This window comes from Neomonachus schauinslandi, chromosome X (genome assembly GCF_002201575.2).
Source record: "Neomonachus schauinslandi chromosome X, ASM220157v2, whole genome shotgun sequence".
NCBI lineage: Eukaryota > Metazoa > Chordata > Mammalia > Carnivora > Phocidae > Neomonachus > Neomonachus schauinslandi.
Genome location: NC_058419.1, coordinates 89,209,717 through 89,231,621, shown reverse-complemented (window position 1 = coordinate 89,231,621; position 21,905 = coordinate 89,209,717). Strand labels below are relative to the sequence as shown.

General features: G+C 40.5%; 1 pseudogene; it reads left to right on the top strand.

The window, feature by feature from the left end:
• The first annotated feature begins 15,550 nt into the window (after positions 1-15,550).
• On the top strand, positions 15,551-17,132 carry LOC110573015 (annotated as a pseudogene).
• Positions 17,133-21,905: the final 4,773 nt, after the last annotated feature.

The following is a 21,905-nucleotide window of genomic DNA, read 5'->3' as shown; positions in this document are numbered from 1 at the left end:
GGCCAGCCAGCACTGGGCAGGTGGATTTTATATGAAGTAGTTAGGAAAATCACTCTGATAATGGGACATTTGAACAAAGACTTGAAGGAAACAAGAAAATGAGTCAAATGGATATTTGTAGGGAAGAACAAATTTAAAACCCAGTAGTGGGAATATACCTAGACCATTTGAGAAACAGCAAGGACATTGATATGGCTGGCATTGAGTGAAGATGAGTGGGGTGCAATATAAGAAGAGGTCAGACAGGGACCAAGGGTCAGATCAGAATAAGAAGGGCAAAAGAGGGATAGTTAGTTTATTTATTCTTAAAGATTTTATTTATTCATTTATTTATTTATTTAGAGAGCATGAGCAGGGGTGGGGGAGGGCAGAGGGAGATGAGAGAAAGAATCTCAAGCAGACTCCTTGCTGAGTGCAGAGCTTGACATAGGGCTTGATCTCATGACCCCAAGATTATGACCTGAACCAAAATCAAGAGTTGGACACTTAACCAACTGAGCCAACCAGGTACCCCAGGGTCTAATTTAAAGTATGACTTTCAGTGGTGGCCTAATTGGGCAAGGTTTTAACATAATATCTTAGTATTTAATGGTAGACAAATGATCTCAGAGCAAGCCTTGGCAAGTACACTGTTGTTTGGTAAATGAATTGCTTCCTAGGAGAGTAAAGTAAACTTCGCTTACAGGAATGTCCTGAAGCAAAGAGGGAAGCTATTTATTATTTTATACTCTTACATTTCCTGGGTGAGATTATCCTGGAAAAATAAGTCATGTTGACACAAGCGATCTTAATTCTTAGTCCCATTTGCTGTGTGATGTTGATGTAGGTGGACACATGTCTCACATGCTTAAAAACATTGCACCAGGGCACCTAGGTGGCTCAGTCGGTTAAGTGTCCAACTCCTGATTTCAGCTCAGGTCATGATCTCATGGCTCATGAGATCGAGCCCCAGGTCAGGCTCCGCCCTCAGCACTGAGTCTTCTTGAGATTCTCTCTCTCCCTCTGCCCCTCCCCCTACTTGTGTGCGCTCTCTCTCCCTCCATATCGCCCTAAAATAAACAAATAAATCTTTTAAAAAAATATATCTCATGTAACCCTCACCTTCAGGAAGGAATGAGGCAGGAATTATTGTTGTCCCCACTTCTCAGATGAAGAAGTTAAGGCACTGAGCTTTTAGGTACCTCATCTTGGTCACATAGCTACCAAAAACGTCAAACAGGCCTGACCAGGTTCAGTGCTGTGCCTTTCAACCATTAGGGCTGGTGCGTCCTGACTCTAGACATGAGGTCTAGATAAAATCATCAGAAATGGAGGCTCTTCCCACAGACAGTCAGCAAGTTCAAATACACCACTGCACTGCTGCATTTTAGCCTCCAAAAGCATCAGTTACTACAGGACCAGAGAAGCAGTCTGTACCCTGCATTTCAAGTATAGTTGGAAGGCGATTTCACCAAGGTTTTTTTTTTTTTTAAAGATTTTATTTATTTATTTGAGAGAGAGAGTGTGTGTCTGAGAGCTAGAGCACAAGTAGCAGGGGAGGGGGGCAGAGGGAGAAGCAGACTCCCCACTGAGCAGGGAACAGGAAGCAGGGCTCGATCCCAGGATCAGGAGCTGAGCCAAGGGCAGACGCTTGACCAACTGAGCCACCCAGCGGTCCCTCACCAAGGGTTTTTAAATCTAAATCAAGTAAAAGAAAGAAGCTGGGATGAGCCACAAAATTTAATTTAGAAAAAGGGCCCCAAAAGGAGGCCTTTGCAACCTTGTGGAGTTTCCTTGCAGGTGTCTGCAAATGGAGAAGGGGATCTGGAAAGGAGCTCTGTGTGCAATGGAAATGACCCCAGCTCAATGCTTATTCTCATGGGATACATTTCCTCCTGCAGGGCTAGAGAGGCTAAGAAAAATAGCAAGCATTCATTGAGAGCTTACGGCATGCCAGGCACCTTTGGGGCTCTCATTGCTTTACATACATTATCTGATTTGGTCCACACAACACCTCCATGTGACACAAGTGGAGAAATACAACCCTACTTTAGAGAGTCAATGGAGAAACAACATAATTTAAAGGGAAGTTCACGGAAAGCACAATGGCTGTATTTACACAAAATAAAATTAAGAAAATAAAAATAAATGTCTGTTGCCTATAGATTCCTGTAACTTTGTGTAATTGCTGGAGAAAGGGATTTTGAAATGTACCCAAATTGAACTGTACCTGTTATTTTCCAGTTATTTATTTAAAGGTAATTTTATCACACCCTCCACCCATCAAATGGGATAGCATTTCTATCAGATAAATGGCTAGGGATTTTTAAGATAACAAAACACAAGTGAAAACAACAACAACAACAACAACAAAAACCACTTCAAAGTCTCTGAATTCTTTCTGGATAGATGTGTTCTTTACCAAGTAAATGTGTTCTTTATCCAAGTAAATATCAAATACAACCGAAGCACAGAGAAAGAATATGTATCTTCTTATTTTAATGACAGAAATGATCAGGGATACATTACATATGTGTAGAATGATCTCTTTATCTTATATTGAAAAACCGTGAAGAGATATTTCTTCCCATATGAAATCAACCCCCACCATCACCCAAAGAATATGTAAAATGGGAGGAAATTGCATTTCAAACGAAATCAAGAAATAGCCATAATAACAAACTATAACCTGAAAGACTATCAGCCAAATGCAGTGTAATCCTAATCTAAACAGAGGTGAATGCCAGGACAGACCTAAAATTCTGCAGATATTGGGGAGTAATTGGTAATAACTACAAAGGATGTACTATATACCAAGAAATGTTCTAAGTATTAACTAATTTAATCCTAATGGCCCTGTGAGGTAGGTACTTTTATTATCCCCATTTACAAACAATGAAACAGAGGCACAGAGAAAGTAAGTAATTCACTCAAGATCACCATTGGGGAGCAAAAATTTCTGTCCCCTTCCAGGTCCTTCTAGCCAGACTAAGAATCAAATTGATATGAAACAGATTAACAGGAGAAAATCAAATTAAAGAGTGTACATACAGGGAATCCACAAAGACATGGAAACTCCAAAGACAGTCAGGCAAAATGATGTCTGTAAGTCATCCTGAAGTAAGCAGCGGGTGGGGGCCTGGGACTTCAAAAGGAAGAAGTGCAACTCTGAAGAAGAATGAAAAAGAGTCTATGTTTGGTAAACAAATATTTGGCAGGTCACTCAAAAAATGGGACACAGAGAAGACTTTGATCAAACAGGCCTTGATAGGTTCCTCCCAGTCCACACTACATAACTTCCATCATAACGTAGTTATCTATGGTGAAAGCTCTTTTCCGGGGGCAGGTCCTCTACCTAAATTCTTCCACGCAACTGAGGGGGGGGTAAAGAGCTTCAAGGGAAGAAAAAATTCTTCTCTAACCTCAAGGTCTTCCAGCTGGTCTAAGAATTCAATTGACATAAAACAGATTAAGAGGAGGAAAAAAACAAAAGTTTTATTACATGTGCATGGAGGCCCAGTCATAGAATGGAGACCTAAAGAAATGACCAAGGGAGTTTTTATACTTTTTAGACAAAGAGATAATCAATCTGCAAGGAACTGGTGGACAAAAAAAAAGAAAAGAAAAGAAAACTGAACTTTGGGAGCTTCAATGAGTGATGAATTCTAAACAGAATTTGGACTGGGGTAGTAAATTAGTAAAATATTACAAGGGTTGTGTATACAGTTTTCTGGGCTTTAAATTTCCTATCTCTGGTGATAAGGATTTTTCTTTACTTTCTGGTACAAGGAGGGTACCTTTTACATGGGAGGTTTATTTCTTGCTTTCAGAGGGGCAGAGAGGGCCTGAATGTCCTTGCTACACAGGCTGTCTCTTAAGTAACTTTTATTTAAAATAATCAATATGCCAAAGTGGCACATTTTGAGGCAGCCTGCCCTTGGCCCCTACAGAGCTTTTCCTGGATCTGCTGGGTTGTGATTGCTTTTTAACTCAAAATAATCTTCATGCCAAAGTGGCCCATCTTGGGGCAGCCTGGCCTTGGCCCCTAATTATCACACAGCTACTAATTATCAGAATTACAGTGTGAACTCTGGAATCTGAGTAGAGCACAAAGCTTTTCAAAAATAAGTAGCATAAGAATCCCCTGTTTAACAGAGCAAGTTTAGTGCAGGGCTGGGCTGAGGTAGGGGATAATGGAGGGCACTTTGAAGAAAGGAAGGCAAGGGCCAGGGGCCCCCGTCTTAAGAGGAAACTGCCCTTAAAAGGAAAAGGACCCCATTCTGTTATTCTATACCACCCTGGAAGGAGCCCTTCACCCTCTCCCATGTAAACAACTACTTGATAGGTAGATGAGCACATGGACAAAAAGCTGATTGGATGACAGGCACAAGGAGGGTTAGTCAAATTAAAACACCCCACCAACAATCTCATAAAAACTCCTAGATTTAAACATCAAAATGGCAACCCTCTCGGGTCCCCTCCCTCTTTGGGAGCTTCGTACTATCACTCAATAAACTTTGCTTTGCTGCCCACCACTCTTCATCTGGTCTACCTCTTCATTCTTTGGAGCAGTGTGACCAAGAACCGTGGGCACTGAAGGAAAAGAAATCCTGCAACATATAGACTCCTTAGAGCTACTGTCTGACATAGAGTGGCAGGGCAGGCAGCCCTGATCAAACCATCTTCTAGAAACAGGCAGTCAGTGTGGCAGCAAGGTGGGGGGAGGGGGGAGGAGGAAATGTAGCAGTGGAAAAGTTTTTTTCATTCTTCCCTTCAAGGTTCTTTGGCTGGTCTATTAATTAAATTAATATAAGACAGACATACAGGGGCACCTGGGTGGCTCAGCCATTGAGCCTCTGCCTTCGGCTCAGGTCATGATCCCAGGGTCCTGGGATCGAGCTCCGCATCGGGCTCCCTGCTCGGCGGGAAGCCTGCTTCTCCCTCTGCCACTCCCCCTGCTTGTGTTCCCTCTCTCGCTGTGTCTCTCTCTGTCAAATAAATAAATAAAATCTTAAAAAAACCCAGACAAACATACAGGGAAAAAATGAACGGAAGTTTAGTAACACGTATGCCTCCTGTACGCACGGGAGAGACCCAGGAAAATGGAGTAACTCCCTGAAATGGCCCTAAATACCATCTTCAGCAAAAGACAAAAGAAGATGTTGGGGGTGGGGTATACCTTATGAGAGGTTACCAGGCAAAGCACAGTAACAAGGGTACGGTTGTCATGAAGATTTAGGTCTTTGCCTTCCCCATTGCTAAGAGTTCCTCAAGGTTTAGCCACCCTTCTTTTGCTAGTCCAGCAAGGGAGATACACTTCCAAATGGAGATTTCTCTTATACATACAAATGTTTCTTACAAAAGGGTAATTTCTCACTTTTCAGAATTTCACCTGTGTCTGCAGTTTCTTAAAAATAACGAGCTTCAAAAAATCAATATGCCAAAGAGGTATATTTCAGGATGGTATATTTCACTCTCCTTCAGGAGGCAACCAACTTGTAGCTCATCCTTAGCAGGAGAAGACCAAATGCCAAGTCACGCTCAAGAGGCCTGTGGCACAGGGGGCTTTACTGCAAGACCACCGGGCCAATCTTGTTAGCCTGAGCCACACAATCCACGAAAACCCCTTCTGACATTCTGGATTTAAATCCAAGCAGGCTGAAGCCTCATGTGTCCTTCACACACAATTCTTCAGCCAACAGTCCATAACACAAGTCCCGCATCACATTTTGAAGATAGTTTTATGTCATTGGGCCCCAGATAGATTATTCACAGCACAGGTTGGTCACTGGAAAATAAGCTGATAGGGGGTAATGGAGGGAACGATCCCTCACTCCACTAGCCAAAATAAACTCCAAAGACATGAAATGTTTAAACATAATGAAATATTTAAAACCCAAGAAGAGGGGACCCTTCCACTCAGACAGAAGAGCACGTGACTCTTATCTCAGCGTAGTGAGCTTGAGCCCCACATTGGGTGTAGAGATTACTTATTTAAATAAATAAAGTTTAAAAAAAAAATTAACAAAACCCAAGAAGAAAGCAGAAGGGATTTTAAACAACGCATTTAGGGTGTTGATCAAAAAAGTTTGAAGATCACTGCTATATCCATTAAAAAAAAGAGCATATAGGGCGCCTGGGTGGCTCAGTTGGTTAAGCGACTGCCTTCAGCTCAGGTCATGATCCTAGAGTCACAGGATCGAGTCCCGCATCGGGCTCCCTGCTCGGCAGGGAGTCTGCTTCTCCCTCTGACCCTCGCCCCTCTCATGCTCTCTCTCTCTCTCTCATTCTCTCTCTCAAATAAATAAATAAAATCTTTAAAAAAAAAAAAGAGCATATAATCCCTGCTAATAGATCTGTATCTTTAGGGTACACAGTATACATTATATATATAAAATACTATATATATGAGATATGGATTTATGCCTACTATTGGAGATAGTGGTTCACCATACCATAAAATGTATTTCTATATACATCCACATAGAGATATAAATTTAATCCTTACAACTCCATGAGGCACATGTTCAGAAATCAGCCCTATCTTTAGAAAGCCAACGTGTAATAATAATGGTAAACTATAAACAGTGGTTCACTTCATATTTTATAATATGTGCATGAACTCTGTAATGTCTGTTAATCAGGCTCCTCCGAACTGTCTTTTCAACTAGGTCCTGACTTTTGGGCCTCCATGTTCATCTTTGCACTGTCTACTTCTAGCAAGGGTCCTGTTAAGCCAGTTTAGCCAGAATCACCAGCCCTTGATACCTAATCCCTTTCTTTTTTTTTTTTTTTTTAAGATTTTATTTATTTATTTTGAGAGAGAGAGAATGAGAGAGAACACATGAGAGGGGATAGGGTCAGAGGGCAAAGCAGACTCCCTGCCGAGCAGGGAGCCCGATGCGGGACTCGATCCCGGGACTCCAGGATCATGACCTGAGCCGAAGGCAGTCGCTTAACCAACTGAGCCACCCAGGCGCCCATACCTAATCACTTTCAAGTTCTAACCACATTCTTCATCCTCCACCATCCCCTAGGTGATGTCCAATCAACCTGGCCTGCCTTCAGGAAAAATTCTGTTGGGTCACTTTAGCCAGAAAATCCACCCCCCTTACCTCTGATGTTTCCTTTCACTAATTTTTCCATCAATGGACCCCCACTCTGCTCCTTGGCTAAAAATTCCCATTTTTCATTTATGTATTTGGAGTTGAGTCCTATCTCTCTCCCCCACTGCAAAACCCCTTTGCAGTGGTTCCTACACCAATCGTGGTGGTTCTGAATAAAGTCTGCCTTCCTGTTCTTTCACAAGTGTTGTGACTAACTTTTTTTTAACCAATCTTAAGGTGAGGTAAACCCCTATTTACAAATGTAAGCATAAATCCATGTTTTGAATCAGTGGATAGCACCGATGCTAGACACTTGGTAACATGGTCTCAGTAATGGGGAGGATACCCTAACTTTCCCTTGTGTTGCTGAGTTACTCTCTCTAGTCTTAAAGTCCTGGGTGTGGGTGCACAACCTCATGATGGAATCTGGGTTATGGGTTTATGCCTGGCTACCTTGGGGCAGAGACAAAAAGAATATTTCATGTTCCCTGATGGGAGGCGAAGCTCTGCGTGAAATATGGGATTCCCAATGAAGGGGAAGTAGAATATAACACCCCAAAATATGCCTCTTTGGCATTAGGATTATCTTGAACCGGTTATTTTTAAGAAACAACAGACACAGGAGAAGCTCTGAAAACTGACTAGAAGTGATCCTTTTGTAAAGGGAACTCCCTTTGTAAGGGTGTCTTTTTCTCCGTACCAAGAAAAGGGAGAGGACTCTAAATCTCTAGAAACTCTTCCCAATGGAAAAGGCAACAATTTAAATCTGCATAACAATCTTACCCTTGTTTAGTGTGCTCTGCTTGATAACCTTCCATAACTGACCCCCAACACACACACACACACACACACACACACACACACACATCTTCTTTCTCTTTAGCTGGAGATAGTATAGAAGGTGGTGGCTTGAGCCATTTCAGGGAGTTATGCAGTTCCTGGGTCTCTCCCATGTATACAGGAAGGATACACGTTATTAAACTTACGTTTTTCTCCTGTGAATTTTTTATTAGCAGGGTACAGAGTCTCAGCCAAGAGCCCAGAAAGATAGGAGAAAAATTCGTTCTCTTCCCCTTATACCAACAATAGGAAAAGGTTGAATATTGGACAGCTGTGACAAGGAAAACTGTCCATGAGAGCATGTCTTAGCAATTCATAGTGGCTGAGAACATGGGCACTAGGGTCAACAGACTGAGATCCAATACTGGATCCAAACTCTGCCAATCCTGTAACCTGACTTCTCTCTCATTTTCTTTTCAGTTGAAATATAACTGATATACAACATTATATTAGTTTCGGTGTACAACATAATGATGGATATCCGTGTATATTGCAAAATAATGATCACAATAGGACTTCTTTTTTTAATGGGATTTCACCTGAGAATTAAACCCTAATGCCCCAAAGCAATCACTGGATGCAACACATGAATTTCTCTCCTATGTACCTAGAATGGTGCTAGCTACATGTTCTCTTTGGAAGAAATGAGAAAACACTCATTCAAACCTTTTTCTCTAGGGCTTAATTCTCACACCAAACCCCTTATGAGAGTAGTTGCAGGCTAAATAAATCACTTCTCTTTTCCATGCCTGTTTTTTTCATTTTAGCTTCTGAAGTATAGGTACAAATTGTACCTGTTCATATTTTTTAATGAGAATTTAATGAGCTAAGACATGTAAAGCACTTAAAACAGTGCCAGGCACAATAATATATGTCACCGTTATCAATATCACATTCATATTTGTATTTTCCGCTTCTTCTTGAAATATGGGTCTCAGTAAATAGTTGAGAAATGAACAGGTGTGTGCATGCGTAAAGATAAACAGTAGTACTGTGCAGAATAAATTAGGACAGATGGGAGGCAGAAAAACTGGTTGAAACCTGCTGGAATAATAATATATATATATATAAATATATATATATATATAACTGAAGAGGTTTTGAAACAGGGGGACAGTAGTGAAAATGGAGAGGATGCAGGTTTCTGACATGTTGCAGAGATGATTCCACAGGACTTGGGATATGACAGGATGTGGGCAGTAGAGATCACTCATAGCTGTTAGCTTGGGTAACTGAATGAATGAATAGCGGCATCATCCAGAGAAAGGAAAAAATTCCAGGGAAGAATGATGAGCTGAGTTTGGGACATTTGGGTAATTAATCTTATAAGAAATCTTTTTAAAGATTTATTTATTTATTTATTTATTTGAGAGAGAGCGTGCACAAGTGGGAGGGGCAGGTGCAGAAGGAAAGAGAATCTCAAGCAGACTCCACACTGAGCGCAGAGCCCGACGAGGGGCCGGACGATCCCAGGACCCGGAGATCACGAACTGAGCCAAAACCAGGAGTCGGAAGCTCAACTGACTGCGCCACCTAGGTGCCCCTAATCTTATAAGAAATCTTATAATCGGTCTTTTTTTTTTTTAAGATTTTATTTATTTATTTTGACAGAGAGAGAGAGAGACAGCGAGAGAGGGAACACAAGCAGGGGGAGAGGGAGAAGCAGGCTTCCTGCTAAGCGGGGAGCCCGATGTGGGGCTTGATCCCAGGACCCTAGGATCATGACCTGAGCCGAAGGCAGCCGCTTAATGACTGTGCCACCCAGGCGCCCCTCTTATAACCAGTCTTTTAAGACTGGATATTTATTCAAAAAGATCTCCTGTTAAACCCGAAGAATCCTCCAATCAGGACTGCATCCAAAACATTTCGAGAAGAGCACCATACTTGGTGGTTTGGTTGTATGCTGGCAAGTCACAGAAACAATTGTAACGATATTAGGAAGCAGCAGCAGAAGAGTACAGGAATTTATTGCTGTAATACAGGAGAATACTGTGGAATTAATTGGGAAGACTATAGCAGGGCCTCAGAAAGAGATTATAGTTGGGAAGGAGAGCCAGCAAGTACCCAGGAAAGGCTCTGTGTCTGGGTCTTCTTTCTTGGGCTGGCTTCCTTATTCTGTCCCTGAAGACTGGCCTTTTACTCAGATCATATGCTGGGAAGTGGCCATGCCCCCTGTAGCCGATGTCAGTGTTCCACCCAGACCTCCATCAATCCCCTTTTGTCCTTTTTGTGGATCCCTTAGCTTTGGTATACTTTGCCTTCCAAAAGTTAGCACCTGTGACCCGTTTAGGGGACAAGTGAGGCAGTCCTGGAGTCATTTGCAGGATGTAGCAGAAATGGAAGTGCCTGGAATTTACATTCCTTCACCTCTAGGGTAGCCCCCCTTTTTTTGAAGTATATATATATTTTAGGATTTTATTTATTTGGCAGAGAGAGAGAGACAGAGCACAAGCAGGGGGGAGCGGGAAAGGGAGAGGGAGAAGCAGACTCCCCGCTGAGCAGGGATCCCAATGTCGAACTCGATCCCCGGACCCTGAGATCATGACCTGAGCCGAAGGCAGACGCTTAACTGACTGAGCTACCCAGGCGCCCCTAGGGTAGTCCTTAGACAGTGGTAATGTCTGAAGGCATCTGAATGCCCTGCTTCCTTGCCTCTAATCGGGAAAACTCCAAGGTTTACTTTATATTCACAGGTTTTACTGTGGAATAAGACTGAGTTCCCCTACCCTCTGTGGGACTTTTGGTTTTCCCTTTTCCAACCCTGTTTCCCTTAGTCCCTGACTGATTTTTCCTGTGAACACTTATCTAATGATTTATTTGCAGATACATCTTCATCTCAGGATCTGCTTCAGGGAGACCCAATTATTATACATTATATGGTGTCCCCCCAAAAAGATATGTTGGAAATAAGGTCACTGCAGATGTAATTAGTTAAGATGAGGTCATTAGGGTGGACCCTAATCCAATATGACCAGTCTCCAATGGAAAAGGGGGACATTCGGACACAGATGGACATGCAGAAGGAAGACACAGGGAGAAGATGGCCATGTGACTTGACTGAGGTACCTACCAGCCAAAAAATGCTAAGGATTGCAACAAACACAAGAAGCTAGAAGAGGCAAAGAAGAATTATCCCCTAGAGCTGCCAAAGAGAACACAGCCTTGATTTCCGGCTTCTGGCTCCAGAATATGAGAGAATAAATTTATGGTGTTTAAAGTTTCTCGGTTTGGGATATTTTATAATGGTGGCCCTAGGAAACTAACACACTAATCACGAGTAACTCTGGTCCCAAGTTTTACATCTCTTCTAAGAGATCAGCAGAGATGGACACCAGATTCTCTTAGCTCCTATTCCAAGTACAGGTTCTGATTGGAGAATACAGGTCCTTCAACTCTATGCAGGGGGTGGAGTAACACTGTATAAACAACAATGTTGTGATTAAGAGGAAACAGTTCCCACAGCAAAGGGGAGCACCCTTGAGCCCATGGATGGAGAAACATCCCCAAAATAGCCACTGGAAAGAGATTTCTCAGCATGGAATTTTCCTGTCCTTTGTACAGTCCTAAGTATCCAACAAAAACCAATGAAGGAGTTTGGTTACTTTTTCAGATTCAGAAGATGTTCCAAATTTATAGGGATTTCAAAACATGAGATTTGAAAAAGCCTCCAAGTTGATTAGTGTTGCCATTTTGATTCCCTGATTTGGCTTCTCGATGGCAACAATGCATGCTACGGAATAACATTAATTCAGAACCAACAACAAATCCTGCTGTGCATTGAAACATGAAGTCAATTTATGTCAAATGTTGTTTCATCGAGTTTGAAACATAATAAACAGAAATGGTACCAGTAAATCTATGAATTTATTTAACACCACAGTATTCTGGATTTTAAGCCAACTCTAAAAGGGAGGAGAAAAGAAAGTTAGGGAAAGGCTTTTTTTTTTTTTTCCTTATGACTCAAACTGAAAGCAGAACATTTTGCACACTGGCTCAGACATTGAATTTCATTCCCACCCTCTCCGCAGCAGCCAATTTGAACCTGATTCAAAACTGATTGTTTTCAAGCAGTTACTAGTATACATGTATTTATTAATGGACAGGCACTGAGTCTCACTTCTCTTCTACTTCCTCTACTAATCAAGTTATGAAATGTGATTTTCAGTAACTCTGAACATATGTGCAATGAAATGAAATACAATTTGTTTATTTCAACATCCATCCAACTTTTTTTTTTTTTTTTTACTACCATTTATTTTCTCATTTAGGGCAGAGGAATTTCAAAGAAAGGAACCTGGCTCTTTGAAGTTTCTTCTTGAGTATAAGTAGTGGTTTCTAATACATTGGCTGTCAACTGTCACCATCAGTTACCCAAAAGCACACCCTGCAGTAAAGATTCTGATACAAGTGTTTTATGACGGATGGGTTTTGAGGGTAACCTGGCCAAAGGGAAGAAACAGGGGAGAGGAAGAAAGCAAGCAAACATGTGTCTTAGGCCAGGTCTTGACCTCCACCTGGTCCTGAGGAAGTTACACCTCAGACGTTGTGCTGTTTCTCGGGCAATAGCTGGGCTTTCTTTCTTACTCCTGCACCCATCAGTCATTGGATAAAGGTCGCCCAGTGCTCTGGTCTGAATGTTTGTGACCCCCAAAAATTACAGGTTGAAAACCTAATCTCCAAGGTGGTGGTATCCAGAAGTTGGGGGAAATGGTGATTAGCTCATGAGGGTAGAGCCCTCATGAATGGGATTAGTGCCCTGACAGAAGAGACCCCACAGAGCTCCCTGGCCCCTTCCACCATGGAAAAACACAAGAAGTCCACAACCCAGAAGAGGGCCATCACTTAATCATGCTAACATGCTAACATTCAGACTTCTAGTCTCCAGAACTGTGACAAATACATTTCCGTTGTTTATCAGCCACCCAGTCTGTGGTGTTTTGCTATTTTTTTATAGCAGCCCGAACAGACAGAAATGGGTTGGGAGCGGGTGGAGGGCATGTGAACTCCCTGGCAATTCCAACTTTCTGCTGTTGTGACAAGAGCAGACCCAGTAGCCCAAGGGTAGGCCTCCAAAGACGGCACACAGGATCGAAAGAACAGTGCTTAGAAATTTGAAAAGGAAAACACACACACGAAAACAAAAAAATTGGAGGTGACGGAAATGTGTAGATTCTTGATTGTGGTGATGGTATCACAGGTGTATGCTTATGTCCAAACTCACCAAAATGTGTCCATTAAATATGTGCATGTTTTATATATCAATTATGCCTCAATAGAGCTAAAAAAAAAAGTTCAAAGAAAGGGATCATTAGTATACTTGATGATCTCATTTAAACTGGTCTCATTAGGATAGAAAGCACAGCTTTTGGTTCAGCTTCTCCACAAGCTTAGATGGCCTACTTTAGCCTTCTGTATTACAGCCCCCAAGCCTAACCCAGATTCCGGGGTCACAGTATGTCAGCTTGGACATGAGTGTCCTCGGTCCCCACTAATCTCACAAGATGGATCTAACACAGACTGATGCTTTTGCCTTCTCTTTTTTTTTCCTTTCTCCAAATTTTTATTTAAATTCCAGTTAGTTAACATACAGTGCAATATTAGTTTCAGGTATAGAATTTGATGGCTCATCAATTACATACAACACCCAGTGCTCATCACAAGTGCCCTCCATAATCTCCATCACCTATTTAACCCATCCCCCCCAACCCCACCCCCGCCGCCCACCTCCCACCCAGTTAACCCTATTTGTTTTCTATAGTTAAGAGTCTGTTTCCTGATTTGCCTCTCTCTTTTTTCCCCCATGTTCATTTGTTGTTTCTTAAATTCCACATATGACTGAAATCATATGGTATTTATTTTTCTTTGACTGACTGATTTCCCTTAGCATATTTTTAATACTCTCTAGCTCCATTCAGGTCATTGCAAATGGCAAGATTTCATTCTTTTTGATGGCTGAGTTACTCAGCCATCCATCGGGACATTTGGGGTCTTTCCATAGTTTGGTTATTGTTGATAACGCTGCTATAAACATCAGGGCACATATATCCCTTCAGATCAGTATTTTTGTATCCTTTGGTTAAATACCTAATAGTGCAATTCTTGGATCCTAGGGTAGTTCTATTTTTAACTTTTGGAGAAACCTCCAAACTGTTTTCCAGAGTGGCTGCACCAGTTTGTGTTCCCACCAACAGTATCAGAGGGTTCCCCTTTCTCTGCATCTTCACCAACACCTATTGTTGCCTTCCCTAACTTGAAATCTGATTGGCTTGTGACATAGGTTTCATTGAAGGCAAACCGTATTTTTCATAAGACTACAAAACTGAAGTTGCTGAAATCATTATTTTAGAAATATAATATTTTAAACATCAGACAAAATTTTAAGTCTATTTATTAAGCCTTTCACTATGTATTCAGGAATTCCAATTAATAATACCATATTTATACATGTCTCCCTGCCACTGACTCATTCCTGACAAAATCGGAAGAAGAAATAGGATTCTTTTTCCACAGCAGCCTTCCTATGGGCTGCTACAATTGGGGAGAATAAGCCAGAAGGGGGACAAATACTGTAACTGATCATTGCAGTGTCCAGGTAAAACTGCTATAACTTGGCAACATGAGCCCAGGCTTTGTCTTCAGCTTCTCCTTTCTTTGGAGGATTTCTACATGCTTGGGTCTGTCTGAAATCCTGAGGAAGCAGTTAGAGAAATCTACTTATGTGAGAGGTTAATTTGGCTCCTGGGAAAGACTTTTCATGTGGACAAAGAATCATAAGGGCAGTTTGGTCAAAGACAGTAGCCAGTATCTGAGGGAAAAGAGAAATTCTAAAAAAAAATAAAAATAAAAAAATCAATTACTCTAGTTGTGACTCATTCCTCCAGTCCAGCCCCCAAAAATTCATGCCTAAGCCCCAGCATGAGGAGGCTCTAATAAAAGAATGAATGAAGAGTTAATGTCTAAGGCCATTGGTATGATAAGACATCAACCATGTTAGTTTCAGTACCTTTGCTGGTAATGGCAAATGGCATGGCATTATGGGCTCATTTCTTCCATGCATCCTAGATGCTCTTTCCTTCTGTTTTAACGTAGAATCTGATTATCTAAAGCTATCTCATTCATCCAGGGAGGTCAAATACATGGTGTTCAGAAAACACCCTCCCAATCACAATCCAAGAACAAGGGCCCTGAGGCGGGGTGACCTCAGAAGGACACCATTAGAGCAGGGCTCAGTGATACTAGAAGTGAGGGCTGGCCATGACCACCTCTGCACAGACTCTGTGGGCACAGCAGTGGCAGGAGAAACAACATGCTTATTGGTAGGCATTACCACAAGATACCACCTTGGGAAGAAGCAGTGAAGGGAAGAAATGATTACCTAATTTAACTGTTTGAAAGAAAAATGATGGGCAATGGAATTAAGGATATATAGAAGCCATACACAGAGTCTAGCCTTTCACCATGTGAGGATGCAACATGGAAACTGTGAACCAGAAAGATAGCCTCACCGGACACCGAATCAGCTGGTGCCTTGATCTTGGACTCTCCAGCGTCTAGAATTGGAGGAAAACAGAAAAAACAAAAACAACAACAACAACAACAAAAACAAACAAACAAAAAACAGATAAAAATCTCTTCTAAAACAGCTACTTAATATAAAAAAAAAAAAAGGCAAGTTGAAGTACAGAGTCAGAATGAATGTACTGCTCACCTCAAGGACCAGATGCAAGAGATAAAGGCCAAAACCAGCACGGAAAACTGCTGCCTGAAGAGAAACACTGAGCCAAATATTTCTCAGACCCAGAACAAACGTAACAACACAGAGGAACTCTTATAGGACTGAGACTGAGAAAGTAAGGTTAAAAACCAAAAACGAGAACCGGATTCATATGGAGATTGAAATGTTCCTTAGAAAGGAGTTGCAGAAACTGGCGGAGAAGCTAGGGTTCTTTTTTTTTTTTTTTTTAAGATGTTATTTATTTATTTGACAGAGAGACAGAGACAGTGAGAGAGGAGAACACAAGCAGGGGGAGTGGGAGAGGGAGAAGCAGGCTTCCCGTGGAGCAGGGAGCCTGATGCGGGGCTCGATCCCAGGACCCTGGGATCATGACCTGAGCCGACGGCAGACGCTTAACGACTGAGCCACCCAGGCGCCCCGAAGCTAGGGTTCTGGAAGGAGAAATTCGATAGGGACACAGAAATGAAACAGAATGAACTAGATGCTCTCAAAGCTGCAAAGTCTTTGACTTAGCACACCTTCAAGACCTTGCAAAGACGCTAGGAGAATACAAACAGGTCATGATTAAAGATCATATAGAACAGGAAAAGACCAGGAAGGAAGTAGAATGGGATGACTTGGAATTGCACGGCATTATAAAGCTCCAGGCATGGTGGCGAGGGGCTGTGGTAAGGGATGAAATTGGTGGCTTCAAAATGCCTAAGCAGGACAAAGATGATATCAAGGATTCAAAAGGAAAAGGAAAAGGCAAATGGAGAGGCAAGAAAAGGTATCTGAGTCATCTGTGTTTTCTTCTGGTATTCTGGAGAGGACAAGGAAAACTTGAAAGCATTAGAAACATTTTTACCATCACAGATAACTCATCTATGGTTGATTCTTACTTGGATATCCCCCCCCGACTTTTTTAAGATTTATTTATTTATTTGAGAGAGAGAGAGAGAGTGGTGGGGAGGGGCAGAGAGAGAGGTAGAGTTTTAAGCAGACTCCTCGCTGAGCACAGAGCCCCACTCAGGGTTCAATCTCACAACCTGAGCCAAAACCAAGAGTGGGACTCTTAACTGACTGCACCACCCAGGCGACCCCCACCCCCGCACTTCTTTTTAAGTAAGCTCTATGCCCAGTGTGAGCCTTGAAGATCAAGAGTTGCATGTTCTCCCAGGTGAGGCCTAGTTATTTCACTTTGCCCATTATATTAGTTTTCAAAGCCTGAATTAGAATTGTATCATTGATAGGGCTTCTTGATATTTTGAAATAATTTGGCCAAGTAGAAGTATTTCTAGGAACCTTGGGAAGATTCTTCTTTGCTCTTTATCACCAGGAAAAAAAAAAAATAGTTCATGGGTTTAGTTACAGTGTTGCATTAAAGCTTCAGGAATTCCTATAATGTCTTTGATTCTGATTTCAGTCAACTCATCTACAGTGAAAAAACTGTTATGAGTAAAATGAAGTATTCAGAAGGAATTACAAGATGATGTTTATTTTTTAAAGATTTATTTATTTATTTATTTATTTATTTATTTATTTGAAAGAGGGCGAGCACAAGCAGGGGGAGTGGCAGCAGAGACAGAGGGAGAAGCAGGCTCCCCGCAGAGCAGGGAGCTCAATGCGGGGCTCGATCGCAGGACCCTGGGATCATGATCTGAGCGGAAGACAGATGTTTAACTGCTTAAAACTGAGCCACCCAGGTGCCCCAAAAGATGATGTTCATAAAGTACCTAGCATAATTGAAGTTTAAGTAAAGGATGGTTCCTAAAAAACCAACCCAGAGATTAAAAAATATTTATTAAGCACCTGTGTAAAAATAACAGGACAACTGAGCTCTATCATTTTTACCACCTGTGTTAAAGATAATACAACTATGCCTACACCTAAGAACCCCACTGTGGCTCTTCCTTATCGTATTCTTTTTCCTTTCCTCTAGCGGTCACCACGGTCTTAACATTTGTGATAATGATTTCCTTAATTTTCTTTATAGTTTTTTAACTTAAGGATACATTCTTCTGATGCAATATAGTTTCTTTTGTCTTGTTTTTGAAACTTTTTATGAATAATCCCATATCATTAGAATTTTTGTGACTGTCTTCTTTAGCTCAACATTATGTTTGTGATAGTTGGATACAGTTGTTTTTCCTTCGTTTTCATTTCTGAATAGTATTTTCTGGATACAACAGAATTTATGTAAATATATTTAAATGTGTGTGAGAGAGAGACTCTTTTTTAATCTATCTGTTCATGTGGTAGATTACATAAATTGATTTTCTTTTTTTTAAGATTTTATTTATTTGAGAGAGGGGGAAGAGCAAGAGAGAGAGTGAGAGAGTGTGTGTGCACACCAGTGCGGGGAGAGGCAGAGGGAAAAGCAGGCTCCCGACTGAGCAGCTGAGCCCAGTGCAGGGCTTGATCTCAGGACCCTGGGATCATGACCTGAGCTGAACACAGACGCTTAACCCACTGAGCCACCCAGGTGCCCCATAAATTGATTTTCTAATGTTTTATCATCCTTGTACTCCTGGAATACTGCTAATATAGCAGGATGTATCATCCTTTTAAAATACTGTTGCATTGGGTTTAATATCTTGTTTAGCAAATTTGCATCTATACTCATGAGTGAGATTTACCTTTAATTATCTCTTCTCATATTGTCTTTGAGTGCCTTTGAATATTGTAAGGGAGGAAAAAATAATTTTCCCTCTACCATTCTAACTTCTCAACTGGAGACCCTGTAATGAAAGGCAGATATGCAAGAGGAAAACAAACAGAAGTTTATTAACATGTCTACCTCATGTATACATGGGATAGACCCAGGGAAAAATGAGTAACTCTCAGAGATGCCTTAGAAGTCAGACTTAAGGTATTTACCCCAGAGATATAAATGTAGTGATCCGAAGGGGCACCTGCACCCCAATGTTTATAGCAGCAAGGTCCACAATAGCTAAACTATGGAAAAAACCCAGATGTCCATCGACAAATGAATGGATAAAAATGTGGTATACATATACAATAGAATACTACACTGCCATCAAAAAAAAGAAAGAAATCTTGCCATTTGCAATGACATGGATGGAACTAGAGGGTATTATGCTAAGCGAAATAAGTCAATCAGAGAAAGACAATTATCATATGATCTCACTGATATGTGGAATTTAAGAAATAAGGCAGAGGATCACAGGGGAAGAGAGGAAAAAATGAAACAAGATGAAATCAGAGAGGGAGGCAAACCATAACAGACTCTTAATCTTAGGAAACAAAATGAGGGTTGCTGGAGGGGAGGGGGGATGGAGTGACTGGGTGACGAACACTGGGGAGGGTATGTGTTGTGGTGAGCATTGGGTGTTGTCTAAGACTGATGAATCACAAACCTGTACCGCTGAAACAAATAATACATTATATGTTAATTAAAAATAATTAAAAAAAGAACTCAGACTTAAATACCATCTTCACTTAAGGACAAAAGAAATACCTGTTTCTTCTTGATTGAGTCCTCCTTCTCTTCCTAGTACAGAGGGAGATACTCTTACATATGGAGATTTCCCTTATACATGTAAGTGTCCTCTATAAAAGAGTAAATTCTACTGTGTTTTCAGAGCTTCTCCTGTGTCTGCTGATTCCCAAAATAATCAGCTTGAAGTAATCCTTATGCCAAGAAGAATATTTTGGGGTAGCATATTCTGCCACCATTCAATATCAAGGTTATACTGGCTTCATAAAATAACTTGGGAGTATGTTTCCTCATTTGACTGGGAAGAGTTTGTGTAAGATGAAAATTATTTCTTTGTTAACTATTTGCTACAACTCCCCATTAAAGGCACCTGGACCTGGATTTTTTTCAAATTTTTAGTCATTTTGGTATTTTACAGATACACAATATATTTCTTTTTATATATTGTATTTGGAATTTACTGGTCTTTTTTATTCTGTAGATTATTGAATTTACATCATTCTGGAAAATTAAAAGCATGATCTCTTCAAATATAAACTCTGCCTAATTCATTACCTCTCCTCAACTCTTTGAACCTTGATTAGATATTCTTATTTTATCTTTTATGTCACTAATCTCCCTCTTTTATTTTCCATTTCTTTTCTTTTTACTTCATTCTGAAATATGTTCTTTGACTTCTCCACCATTTCACTAATTCTATGTTCACCTAGGTTTAATTAACTAATAAATCCATCTATTTAGATTTAACTTTCAATTATTATATTTTTATTAAATATACTTATCCATATTGTATAGGTTTCTGTACCCTGCAAATTATTTCAAGGTTATCTTTTATTAAACATTTTCTATATAGTGTTTTTGAAATTTGTTTCTGATAATTTCAGTATCTAAGTCATGGTTGACAGGGGGCATAAATTTCTGGGGTCTGTTTTTTCTAATGATAGTCATTGTAATTTGTTTCTTTTGTGTTTGGCTCTGTCTATCTTTGTACTTATTACCAGCTGCTCAGTTTTTGGAAAATTGTTTACATGAGCTCTTTGATGTCTAGCATGAATATGATTCATACAGAAAGGATTTGCATCTACTTCTGCTCAATACATGATGACATTATCAGTCCTCAACCACGTTAATCTAAATTCTTGGCTTGAAGCTTTTGTGACCCACCAAATGATGTAGGTTGTAAACCATGAAAGGCCTGACTCGTGCTTACAACTTTTTGGAAATGTTTTAGGAACTTCTTTATTCAGCACCAGTACTCTAGAGTCAAGGGACTGGGACTTCTCATTCAGCCTTTATTAAACATGTCTAGTTTAAGGAATAGAGGTCTCTTATCAGACTTTTACACATGGGCAGATGCTGGGATTTATTTCTTTCCCCAAGCCCTACAAAAATATAGAATGACCTCAAAATAATGGAAACTTCAGTGCTCTCCTAGCCCTCTGATTTGGTCTAACTTAGATCTGGCTTCACAATTTCTGACATGTCAGTTCTTTATTACTTTTAAGGACTTTAAACTTTAGATTTTTTCATTGTTTTTAATGACCTGCTATATTACCCAACCACCTATTTATAGTAAGGATGGTTTGGCTTGGGAATGCTGAATTTTATTATGATGATTACTTCAGACAACATTTCTAGATAAAGTATAATTTTGAAGCTTTTTGCCTCTTCCTACTATTTGGGGGGATGAAAAGATGGTGAGGTATTTGGCTAATGATGTGTTTGTTAATGATAGTGATATATTTATACATTTGGCCCAAAGGAAGAGAATTCTGTTGACTATATTCATGCTGATAAAATTTGTTGAAATGAAATATTTCATATTAGTATTATATGTAATTTTCAATTTAAGACTGTGGAAATTGGTGATGAGGTTCACAACATGCTACTTCAGAATACAGCACCTTGGCATACTGAATATTTTAAGCTGAAGGAGTGTGAGAAAACAGCAGAAGCAGGAACCTCACTATGAACAGGAACAGGGGCTCACTATGAACTCCTTCTTCCCTAGTACTTCTTCCCTGAAACAGGTCACAAAATCTTCATGTACGATGTGCCATCCCCATACCGAGAGGAAAGAAGCATCCCTATCACTGAAGACAACGGGATGCCAAGAAAAGTCCTAACAAACAGACCATGCTAAGTTTCTTGCTAACTTTTGCATACTCCTTAACCTATCACAGTCCTCCATGACTGTCTACTCTTCATCAAAACTAGCCAAAAAAATACACAGGCCTGTTTCTTTGGGTCTTCATTACCTTATGGAAGGTTTGCCTGTCACGTAAAAGTTATATTAAGTAAGCATGTATGTTATTCTCCTTTTAATCTGTCTTTGTCAGTTTAATTTTCAGACACAGCCAGGGACCCTAAGAGACTTGAGGAAAATGTATTCCTCCCTACAGGTCATAAATCTTTCAAGGGCAGAGACTAGGTCTATTTTGTTACTTGATTCCCCATAGCAGCTACCACAGAGTGGAAATCAACAGATATTTACTGAATGAGTAAATTAATAAAATTGGTAAAGAATTCCATTATGCATTTGCTGCTACCTCTACTGGCTACCATTAAGATTTTTCTTTTTTTCTTTTTCTTCTGTGGGGTAAATCAAAATAAATAAATAAAATAAATAAATAAATAAATAAATCTGTGTAAAAACCTCTACTGTTTTCTGATATAATCTAAGATTTATGGGTGAGGGGGGTGGGGTAGAGGAGGACTATAAGCAGTTAAAACACCTCAGGAGAACAGAACAAAGAGAAGAAGCTTTGTAGGTGTTCTTTGAAATTCTGATTAGCCAAGGAACTCC